Raw genomic sequence first — 12,409 nt, forward strand, 5'->3', positions numbered from 1 at the left:
TTTTCTATATATAAAATCATGTCATCTGAAAACAGCAAGATTTTCACTTCTTCATTGCCTATTTGGATTCCTTTTTATTCCCTTTTCTTGCCTAATTGCTCTGGCCAGAACCTCCAGTACTATGTTGAATAAGAGAGTTAAGAATCATCATTTGCAGTATTAGAATATAAAATTATGTCAAATGTTTATTTACTTAGTAGAAGAATTTCTAAGAGTCAAAATGCAGAAAAAATGTAATATGGATATTTTAAAGGAAAGTATGTAATTTTGTGTTGGCATATTTTATTTAGCAGTACATATATATAACATTTTAAAAGAATTAACAATTATATTAGCACTGATTTGTTTGTTTGAAACAGCATGTTCCCATGATAATTTTCAAAATGAAAAAATGCCAGAGTATAAGAGGAGAGAAAATACAGACCTTTTTGAATTGACTACCAACTCTTCACACTGTGTTAAATCAATGTAATGAGAACAACAATAATGTTATATGTTTTTCTGTCTCTAAATGCTTTTAAATGGTTAATGCAACTCATTCACTCATAGTTTAGTTGAGCTACATCATTTCTTATTATCCACCCAGTCTTTCAGCTAGCTGCACTCATACTTATTTTCTTTTTACTCTATGACAATTTCAAGCATAGTCTTGCCATAGGACATTTTACTATCTGTTCCTTGTACCTAATGTCCCCTCATTTCATTATGTGCCTGATTAAAATATACCATATCAGAGAGGCCTTTCCTTACCACCTTCATAAAGTTCCTCCTTTTCAAGAACCTTCATTTATTACTCTGCTTTCTCCTCCATACCTCTTATTAACACTCACTAATTGTATATTTATATGTTCACTGTATATATTTCTCCCCTAATTACAACGTAAACTTCATAAGAGCACTGACTTTATCTGCTTTTTTCACAACTCTATCCCTAATACAAAAAAGAGTGTCTGGTTCATAGGAGATTCTCAACAAATGTTTGTTTAATGAATGATTAAATTAATTTAGCTTTTAGTCCAACTGTATCAATGTGTTGAATTTTGAACCACTAATATTATGATGCATATTCTATAATATAAACCTCTTGATTAAATGTTAGAGTATTTCAAGAATCATGGAGGATTTTCTGTATTGCTGACATATTTTCATCTACATTTTTACTCAGATTTTGCATTCTCCACCTTTTCTGAAAACCACATTATAAATTGCATAATCTCAAAACCTCTCATGTTTTCATTAAGAATTATGTCTAAATAATTGACAGTAACAAGTCAAGTTAATTATATCTATAAAACCATAAAAAGACATTTAATATGAAACTACTTAAAAATAATATTCCAAAGAATCTACCAAAAAAAAAACCCTCCTGAAACAAATGTGTGAGTTTACCAAAGTTTAGCATGGATTAATTGCTTTCCTACATTCTAAGAATGAACAAAGGGGATTTGAGATGAAAACAAATACCGTTTATAGTAGTTCCCCAAAATAAAGCACTTAGGTATAAATATAACAAAATAAGGCAGTGACCTGAAAAATATAGAACACTGATGAAAGAAATTAAAAAATCTAAAAGAGTTTAAAGGTGTACCATATTCATGAATTGGGAGACTTTCAGATGACTGTTTCCAAACATCTTGCAAGTCTAATCGAAACTCAAGAAAACTCTTTTTAGTAAATATTGGTAAGAAGAATATAAAATTTATAAGGAATGACAAGGCTACCAGAATATATATATACATATATTATATATACATAGTGAAATACTATTCAGCAATAATAACAAAGGATTTCACTACTGATATATTATGGATTGAATTGTGTCCCCTCAAAAATTCATTTGTCAAAGTCCTAACCCTCAGTACTTCAGAATGTGATCTTATTTGGAAACAGGTTTATTGAAGATTTAATTAGTTAAAATAAGATAATACTGGAGTAGGGTGGGCCCAAATCCAATATGACTCATGTCCTTTTAAAAAGGGAGAGTTTGGACACATTTAGGCACAAAGGGAGACACTGTGTGAAGATGAAGAATAGGATCAAGGTGATGTAGCAGACGCCAAGGAACACCAAAGATTGCCAGCAAACCAACCCAGAAGCTCAGTGACAGATATGAAATAAATTCTTTCTTGCAGAATTCATGAGGAACAAACAAAACCAACCCTGCTGACACCTTCATTTCAGCCTCAAGAAATGAGAAACAATAAGTTTCTGTTGTAGAAGCCACCCAGTTTATGGTACTTTTTTATGGCAGTTCTGGGAAATTAATATAGGTAACAATATGAATGGATCTGAAATACACCATCCAAAGTAAAAGAAGCCAGACACAAGGCTGCATACACTAGGATTCTATTTATAGGACACTCTTGCAAAGACAATCTTATATGGACTAAAACAGGTTAGTGGTTGCCAGTGGCAGTGGGTGGGAAAAAGGGCTGATCACAAAGAAGCTCAGGGGTTTTATTTAGAAGATGGAACTCTTCTATATCGTGATTTTGGTGGTGGTTACATGACCATATAAGTTTGACCAAACTCTTAGATTAATACACTAAAAACTATGGATATTATTGTTGCTTGTAAGTTATACTTTAATTAGAAAATGGAAAAATAAGAAATAACAAGTTATATGAAAACATATGCGCACCCTCATTGTATCCAGTTAGGTCCCCATAGGAAATTTAATTGCTTTTTCCCTAAGAACATGGGATGACAGCTATAGATGTCCTTGTGTGGATCATCCCCTGAGAACTCTGTGTCTGTATAACTTTATCCTGATTCCCATAAGTTATGCCCTGAAATCCCAATATGACTCAATGTGATGTCATTTTAGAGGGATCAGACTGTGTGCTGAACCCCACTGCCCATCATTTATTCATCTGAATGTTAATAGTTGTTGGCACATACAGGCCTTCCTCCCTGACCCCTGACCTGAGAATTTTCTTTGAGCCTGCAATCATGGCCAGGGGAAACATCTCAAGATGAAAACTATATTGATTGAATTTAAAATGATAACCGCTCAGCAAGGTGTTTTACAGAGCTCCCTTCGCTTGCTATTTACAGACACAATTCTTTGAATTATATTGGAGAGGTAATTTTATTCTTTATTTTATTAATAGGGAGAAGACAAGTGACTCCTTAAAGAGCATAGTAAGAAGTAGTTGTAGATTCAAGACTTGTATCCAGGTTTCTGACTCCCTGTTGGATTCTTTCCTCCCTTTTTACTTCTCTTAGAGATCTTGGAACATTTTGCTGGTAACTTATAGAGAATATTGCTAACAGTATATATGCTTTATTCCATGGCATAAATGTCTGGTTTCAAACTCACCATTCAGGATTGACTATCCCTTCTTTTCCAGCTGCAAGGTAAGCTTCTATGTTCTGTATATATTTTTAGTGAGAATTGTTAAGTCATGCAAAATCTGTGGGGCAGCTATATCTACTATGAGTTATTTGAACACAGAAATAGATGTTTTGAACATTTTTGTCTAAAAAAATGAGTTGAGCCTAGGGTTTAAATACCGAAACTTCCAACAGTAGGGAATTTAGTGATAAGGAATATCATCATGCTGCTTTCCTAAAAAAGATTAGCAAAAAGAAAAAAAAATAGGACAGATTATGCTATTATTGAGTATGTCCTAATTTCATCTTATTTACTCTCTGTTGTCCTCTCATTGGAAGTTAAAAAAAATAACCAGAAGAGCGTGAAATAACCCTTCTTTAAACTTCAGAAGTGTTGTAATTGAATTAGCAAGATCCATATTCCACTGTAATCTTTTCCCCATAATCTCATCCTTATTATCATTAGCACATCTACAAATGCTGATGGTGAGGTGGTTAAAAGCCTTTTGATTTGGTCACAGGTGGATTTGAATCTTAAATCTTGAATCTTCCTCATACTAGTTGTGTAATTGTAGAACTTTACATAGCTTCTCAAATCCTCAGTCTCCTCAATAGTAAAATGGAAATAATAATGCTACCTATGTTACAACATTACTGTGAAGATCACAGGAAAAGATATGTGTATTTATATTCACATATACATATCTGTAAATACATGCAGAAATACATATGCACACACAAGCATAAATATAATTATATACACATATAGCTCTTATTATTGTTTGCAGAACATACTACGTTCTACAAGTGGCTATGATTGTCAGAGACTGACAAAACTAATGACTTTAGGGGCTATTGAAGTGAATATGAGAAAGAATTAGGACAATGGTAGAGAATAATGATTAGTGGATGAAAGACATCCCTTTAAAGATCTCACATTCAAATAAAAAAGATTTAAATCACTGTTCCTACAGAAGAACATATTCATATAAAAAATTTTAAACATGGAGATCACCTCCAAAACAAACCTGTGCACTAAACGCAGCCAACAGACTAGGAACTTTTAACCCTCGATCTCTGCGATTCAACTGTGAGATGAGAGTACTGAAAGAATGAGTTTAAGAAAGAAAACTCTTTCAACTCATGCTAAAATGTGGATTTCAAGAAAGAAATTAAGCAAAAAAAATTGACTCATATGGAATGACTAGAACAGCCACTCATGCTGGCAGAGGACGGACAGACTGAGAAACACTGGATGACACAAGATGACCAAGTGTGTGAGAAAAAGGAAATCTAAAAGAGAGGCTACAAGTTTTCAAAACTCCTCCACACCTGAATCCCTGAATTTCATCACCCACCTTTCTCAAACAAACATAGAAGCTACCATTCCATGCTAAGAATAATATTATAGCTAACACTCATCAGTCCTTGCTAAACACCCAGCATTTTAATCACTGTTTTTAATACATTGTCTCATTTAAATCTCACAATAATATCTTGAGGTAGATCTCATTACAATTTTCATTTTGTATATGGAGAAATCCAGGTTCAGGTACTTAGATTAGAACCAATCACCCTTAGGTAGTAAATGGTAAGCCTGATATGCATCTCTTCCCAGAGCTCAAGCTCTATACCCAATGCTATGTCTTCCCCTCAGAATTGCCTCTGCTAGTTTTACAGGCCTCTACTGCTACAGTCATCCCACTACATCTACTATGCATATATGTCTCACTTACTTACTTCACTGTGAAACCCCAAACACTGAGTTTGGACCAATGGAGACAATGAGTAATTTTAAACTGAGTTAAATTCAATTTTATTTAAATTAGGACCAGTAGACCGAAGAATAACTCTCCTGGGTACAAAACTTGGCTTTGGCAGTAATAATTTTGTAAACTTGAATACATTACTCAACTTATGTGTCTCATAAGTTAAATGGAGGTAACAACTAGTCAATCTTATAGGTCTGTTGAGAAAAATATATGAATATACATGTATTGTCTGGAGCAGTTACTGGCAAACAAGCAACATAGAAGTGTAAGCATTTACTAGGCTCAGGAAACTGAAAAGACAGATATATTCATTCCAGATATGTCATCCTGATCAAGACATCACTTTTTCCAAATCTCAGTTTATAAATTTATGAAATTCAGAAGGTGGGAGATGGTCCATGAAAATCCTTCAGTTTCAGCAATGAGTAACTCTACAGACAATTTATGTATTGTTTTGTTGTCCAGCCCATACTTTAGATATGAATAATATTGAAGTAAGAATTATTGCTGTAATAAAATAATGTGTATCTGTGTGTCTATCTATCTATCTATCTATCTATCTATCTATCTATCTGTCATCTATTTATCTGTTTTAATTTACTTCAATAGCTTTTTTGTTTATCAATCTGTTCCTTTATTTCTCATTGCTACAGGGCATCTTCTGATTCCCAAACAACATCCATGAAGAACAATACGGAAGTGACTGAATTCATCCTGCTAGGACTAACCAATGCCCCAGGACTGCATAGCTCCCTCTTTGTAATGTTCACTCTCATTTATCTCATCAATGTGGTTGGAAACCTGGGGATGATCATCTTGATTCTCTTGTCTCCACACTCCCATGTACTTTTTCCTTAGTAACTTGTCTCTGGTGGACTTTTATTATTCTACGGCTGTCACTCCCAAAGTCATAGCTGGGTTACTTATAGGAGACAAAGTCATCTCCTACAATGCATGTGCTGCTCAGATGTTCTTTTTTGTAGCCTTGGCCACCGTGGAAAATTTCTTCTTTGCATCAATGGCTTATGACCACTTTGCAGCAGTATGTAAACCACTACATTACACCACCAGCATGACAACAAGTGTGTGTGTTTGTCTGGCCATAGGCTTCTACATCTATGGTTTCCTGAATACCTCTCTTCACATCAGGGACATGTTCAGTCTCTCTTTCTGTGTGTCCAATCTGGTCCACCACTTTTCCTGTGATATTCCAGCAGTCATAGCTCTCTCTTGCTCTGACATATTAGCCATATTAATGAGCTGATTCTTGTTTTTATGGCAAGCTTCAACATCTTTTTTGCTCTCCTGGTTATTTTGATTTCCTACCTGTTCATATTTGTCACCATCCTGAAAATGCACTCAGCTGAGGGATATCAGAAGGCTTTATCCACCTGTGCTTCTTACCTCCCTACAGTCTCCATCTTCTACAGGAAAGTCTTCTTTATGTACTCACAGCTCAGCTCCAGTCATTCCATGGACACAGACAAAATTGCATCTGTGTTCTATACTATGATCATCCCCATGCTCAACCCCCTGGTCTATAGCTTGAGAAACAAGGAGGTTAAAATGCATTAAAGGGGCCGGCCCTGTGGCTTGGTGGTTAAGTGCGCGTGCTGCAATGCTGGTGGCCCGGGTTCGGATCCCGGGTGTGCATCGAGGCACCACTTCTCCGTCCATCCTGAGGCCGAGTCCCACATGCAGCAGCTAGAAGGATGTGCAGCTATGACATACAACTATCTACTGGGGCTTTGGGGGGAAAAAATAAAATAAATAAAATCTTTAAAAAAATCTTTAAAATGCATTAAAGAAGGTTCTTGAGAAGGCACAATTGTCTCTAGGCTTCACCTTTTGAAATTGTGGGATCCACAATGATCTAGTTTCCTTCCTCTCAGATCTTCATCATGCAATGACATACATTTTAAGGTGCATACTGCAACTAAATTACTGAGGTAATACCATTTCTTCTTCAAAAGTCTATCATCTAAATTAGATTAAAAATTAGATTAGATTAGAAACTAGATCCAGATATATGATATGTGAATCAGGATGGCCAAGGGGGACCTTAAGAATTTTGGGGCGCCTCTTCTAATAAAACTTATTAATTATATTTGATTTACTTACATGTTCATATTTTCTCTACCATAGGGCATTTCAAGCATATATGTAAAACATGGAAGCACATGTGTGTGGTGATGGGTTGTAATTAGTATTTGGGTGGTGAACATGATGTAATCTATGCAGAAATAGAAGTATAATGATGTACACCTGAAATTTATACAATGTTATAAACCAATGTTACTGCAATAAACAAAAAATAAAAATAAATTAATTAATAAATGCAGATTCTTAACCACTATGTCTTCTGTTAAATAAAAATTGAACTCATACAACTCAACAACAACAACAAAAAAAAACAGTCAAAGCGTTCTTCACAAAGGGTGAAGAGCATACAATGGAGAAAGGTAAGTCTCTTCAATAAATGCTATTGGGAATATTAGACAGCCACATGCAAAAGACTGAAAGTAGACCGTTACCTTACACCATACACAAAAATTAACTCAAAATGTATTAAAGACTTGAATGTAAGACCTGAAACCATACAACTCTTAGAAGCAAATATAGGCAGTACAATCTTTGACATCGGTCTTAGTATCTTTTCAAATACCATGTCTACTCAGACAAGGGAAACAAAAGAAAAAACACACAAATCGGACTCCATCAGATAAAAACTTCTGTAAGGCAAAGGAAACCGTGAATAAAAAGAAAAGATAACCCACCAACTGGGAGAAAATATTTGCAAATCATATATCTGACAATGGGTTACTTTCCAAATATATAAAGAACTCATACAACTCAACAACAAAAAATGAACAACCCGATCAAAAAATGAGCAGAGGATATGAACAGACATTTTTTCCAAAGAAGATACACAGATGGCCAACAGGCACATGAAAAGATGTTCAACATCACTAATTATAAGGGAAATGCAAATCAAAACTATAATGAGATACCTTACACCCATCAGAATGGCTATAATTACCAAGACAAAAAATAACAAATGTTGGAGAGGATGTAGAGAAAAGGGAATCCTCATACACTGCTGGTGGAAATGCAAACTGGTACAGCCACTATGGAAACCAGTATGGAGATCTCTCAAAAAATTCAAAATAGAAATACCGTATGATCCAACTATCCCACTTCTGGATATTTATCCAAAGTACGTGAAATCAACAATTCAAAGAGATTTATGCATCGCTAAGTTCATCACAGCATTATTCACAATAGACAAGATGTGGAAGCAACCCAAGTGCCCTTCAACAGATGAATGGATAAAGAAGATGTGGTATATATATATACAATGGAATACCACTCAGCCATAAAAAAGACAAAATTGTGCCATTTGTGACAACATGGATGGACCTTGAGGGTATTATGCTAAGAAAAATAAGCCAGACAGAGAAAGAGAAACACCATATGATTTCACTCATATGTGGAAGACAAACAAACACATGGATAAGGGGAACAGATTAGGGGTTACCAGAAGGGAAGAGGGTTGGAGCAGGGAGAAAGGGGTAAAGGGGTACATTTGTTTGGTGATGGACAAAAACTAGATTATTGGTGGTGAATGTAGTGCAGTGTATACAGAAACTGATATATAATAGTGTACACCTAAATTTACTCAAGGTTATAAACTGATATGACCTTAATAAAATAATTTAAAACAAATAAAAAATAATCTGTCCAACTTGGAGAAATATAAAACTACATATGATTTGCAAGAAACAGAAAACAATCAATTAAACAAATATAATTTCAGAAATTTATGTAATTCAATTAAGAAGATAAGGGTGAGTAAGATTACTTAGGAAAGCTATTTTAGATAGAGTGGTCAAGAAAGGAGTTTTTACAGAAGCAACTTAAGATCTAGGAAAAGAGCTTCCAGGAGGGGGAAAAAAAAGCTAGAGACTCAGTTTTGGAGACAAGACTAGCAGTTCAGATTCAGTTACAAATTGTGTAGCAGACTACTGATTCTCCTCAAAAACGCATTTTCTTTTTCTTCCAGAATATTGAGATTTCAGCTAAGCACATTGACACTCAGCTAGAGATTAAATTTTGAGTTTGCTTTGCAGCTAGTTTTCGTGGTAATGTGGCTGAATTATTGCCAATGGAATGTATTCAGAAGTAATGTATACAGCTACTGTATCACTTTCTTGAAAAGAAATTATTTTTTCTCCAACTCATTTCTTTCTCCTTTCCTTCATAGAGAAAGGTTATGATGAGGACAGACTTTCAACACTCTAGAAGATTGTGGAAAGAAACAATGTGGAATGAATCTGGTTGCAGAATGACCAAGACACACCAGCAGTCTACATAGTTCATTTTCACCCTGCTAAATTAGCTGCCACTTTTTGAGAAATAATTTGCTATCTTATTTAAGCCACTACATTTTGGCTTTTCTTTGTTATAGCAATTTAACCTAATTTCTAATTGGGATAGATTAAGTATGAGCACAAATTCTTTGCAGTGTTTTTCCTCAAGAGGTGGAGTCTTTTTCTTCATGCCTGAATCTGGGCCAGCCTTTTGGCATGCGTTGATTAGTATAATGTGGCAGAAAAAATGTGTGATTTGGGACTCTAGACTTCAAGAATCCTTTCGGTTTTACTTTAATACTGTGAGAATTCTTTTCTGAAAATATTATGTAAGAGAGCTGGTCCATTCTCTAGAGGATGATAGACCATATGGAGCAGAAGTAAAGGGTAGGCATAATAAACATCCAGAAATGTGAATAAGACCACCTTGAATCTTTCAGCCCAGCTGACCATGCAGAAGACATGCAACCTCATGAATGATCTCATGTGAAAGCAACAACGTAATGGCCCTGCCAACCCTAGAATTATGAGAAATAATAACCTGTTGTTTTAAGCCTCTTAAGTTTTGCAGTATTTTGTTAAACAGAAATAGATAACCGATTAACTATACAGATTGTATAAGCTCTCTAGTTAAAACTACGTGCTGAACAGAATCTTCATCTTCTCAGTGGCTTTCCTGAAAGCATTATTAACCTCTTTATTCCTTAGAGTATAGACAATAGGGTTCATCATGGGGACTATTATTGTATAGAACACAGATGCCATTTGGTTATATGTCCAAATGACTAGAACTGGGTTGTAAATACATGAAGATTACAGTTCCATAGAATATGGTTACAGCAGTGAGGTGAGAAGCACAAGTGGAGAAGGCTTTCTTTCGTCCCTCTCCTGAGTGCATCCTCAGGATGGCAATGAATATGAACAGATAGGAGGTCAAGATAATTATAAGGGCAAAAAAGACATTGAAAGCTGCTAAGATAAAGAGTACAATTTCATTTACGTAGATATCAGAGCAGGAAAGAGCCAGGATTGGGGGGATATCACAGAAAAAGTGATGGACCACATTGGAATGGCAGAAAGAAAGGCAGAAGGTGAATCCAGTGTGGATAGCAGATTCAACAAAGCCCCAGACATAGCAACCTATTGCCATTCGAGCACGTACACTGATGGTCACAGTGGTGGTGTAATGTAAGGGCCTACACACTGCTGCATGACGATCATAAGCCATGACAGCTAGTAGGAAACAGTCTATACTGGCAAAAGCCACAAAGAAGAACATCTGAGCAACACATTCCCCCATAGGAGATACCTTTATCCCCTGTGATAAACCCAGCCATCACCTTGGGAGTAACAGCCGAGGAGTAAACACAGTCCACCAGAGACAGATTAATAAGGAAAAAATACATGGGAGTGTGGATACGAGAGTCCAACAGAATCAACATGATCATCCCAAGATTACCAATGAGAGTGATAAGATATATGAGAGTGAATGTTATGAAGAGAGGGACTTGCAGCTCTGGGGTGTCAGTCAGTCCCAAGAGTCTAAACTCATTCACTTCAGTGCTGTTCTCCATGGATGCCATATTGAAATTATGTTTCACCTGTTAAAACAAGAGAAGCAAAATACATAAATTACGTATGCTCAGGAAATTACTCACAGCACACCCATGTCACCCAAATGACATGAGCACACCATGACAGCATTACCAATGCTGAGTTCCCAATAACCCTGAGACTGGCAGCTTCTGACCTCCATCTTGCAATTTGTGAGGGTACACAATATATTTGTTAGTTCCAGACCCACTCAGATATTCCAAGTGACCACTTGGTAATCTATTGCCTATTTTCATTTGGGTTAAAGTTTGTGCTTCCTCTGTAAATTACTCTTACTTTTATTACTGTCATTCTTGAACCACATAACACTCACATTAACTGAGCACTTATCATGTGCCAGGTAGTCTGAGAAGAGTAAATATTATCTCATTTAATCCTCCCAACTGTCCTATAAGGTAATTACTTAAGAAAAATGATGCACCACTGCCTTTCTGGATGTGAAATACTGGGAAGTATGAAATACTGTGGAGTATGAGATCATCCAAGCAATTGTGATCCATCTGATGCCTAAGAAAGGATAGTGTCCCTTTCACTGCTTGAATAAAATTGCCCTCCTTGAAAGATATGCCCCCCAAAAGTGTAAAAATATCAAAACTGTGACCATTCGAACAAACACTGCACTGTGCAGCCTATGCCTTGCTTTATCCTCTTGAGGGAAGCAGCACAGAGGGGAAGAAGATACCCACCCTCATTTTATTCCCTTGGAAAAACAACATAAATTTTCCTGGGCTTTAATTTCTTCATCTCACAAAATAAAGTAGACATTGTGTTTCCTACTTTTACTATGTCACGAGATTCTTAGAGCAATTTTAAATGTGCTTTGAAAATAACACAAGTATTTAGAGAGGAAGCATATTGTAGCGGTAAAGAACATGGTCTTTGGGGTGACCTGTCTGCGTTCAAATTCCAGCATCTCCACTTGCTCGCTGGGTAACCTTGGGTAAGTCACGAAGTTTCTGTGCCTCAGTTTAAACAGGGATGTACCTCACAAGACTGGTTGGAAAATTTAATGAGTTGATACATTTAAATCATTCAGAATACTTCTTAATGCATAGTTAGCTTGCAATAAATAATAAGTATTACTATTATTAAATATTGTTATTATGAAGAGTAGTAGTATATAAGATTGTTGAAAAAAATAATAGAAGAAGCCCAATGAAACTATTGGAACCACATTGCTAAAGAAACTTATGTGAGTGATTTACCTCATAACTTAAATTTAAATTTGTTTAAAAAAACATACTATTTTACAAATATTAACAACAAAAATTTGGGGGCTGAGCTTTAGGGATAATAACAGATACAAATTTTGAGATG

General features: G+C 35.5%; 2 pseudogenes; one reads left to right on the plus strand and one right to left on the minus strand.

Moving 5' to 3' along the window:
- Positions 1–5,789: 5,789 nt before the first annotated feature.
- LOC101398379 (olfactory receptor 5B2-like) lies at positions 5,790–6,960 on the plus strand (annotated as a pseudogene).
- A 3,154-nt stretch (positions 6,961–10,114) lies between these two features.
- LOC101402470 (olfactory receptor 5B2-like) lies at positions 10,115–11,052 on the minus strand (annotated as a pseudogene).
- Positions 11,053–12,409: the final 1,357 nt, after the last annotated feature.

This window comes from Ceratotherium simum, chromosome 34 (assembly GCF_057802395.1).
Source record: "Ceratotherium simum simum isolate JZ-2026a chromosome 34, ASM5780239v1, whole genome shotgun sequence".
Classification (NCBI taxonomy): Eukaryota; Metazoa; Chordata; class Mammalia; order Perissodactyla; family Rhinocerotidae; genus Ceratotherium; species Ceratotherium simum.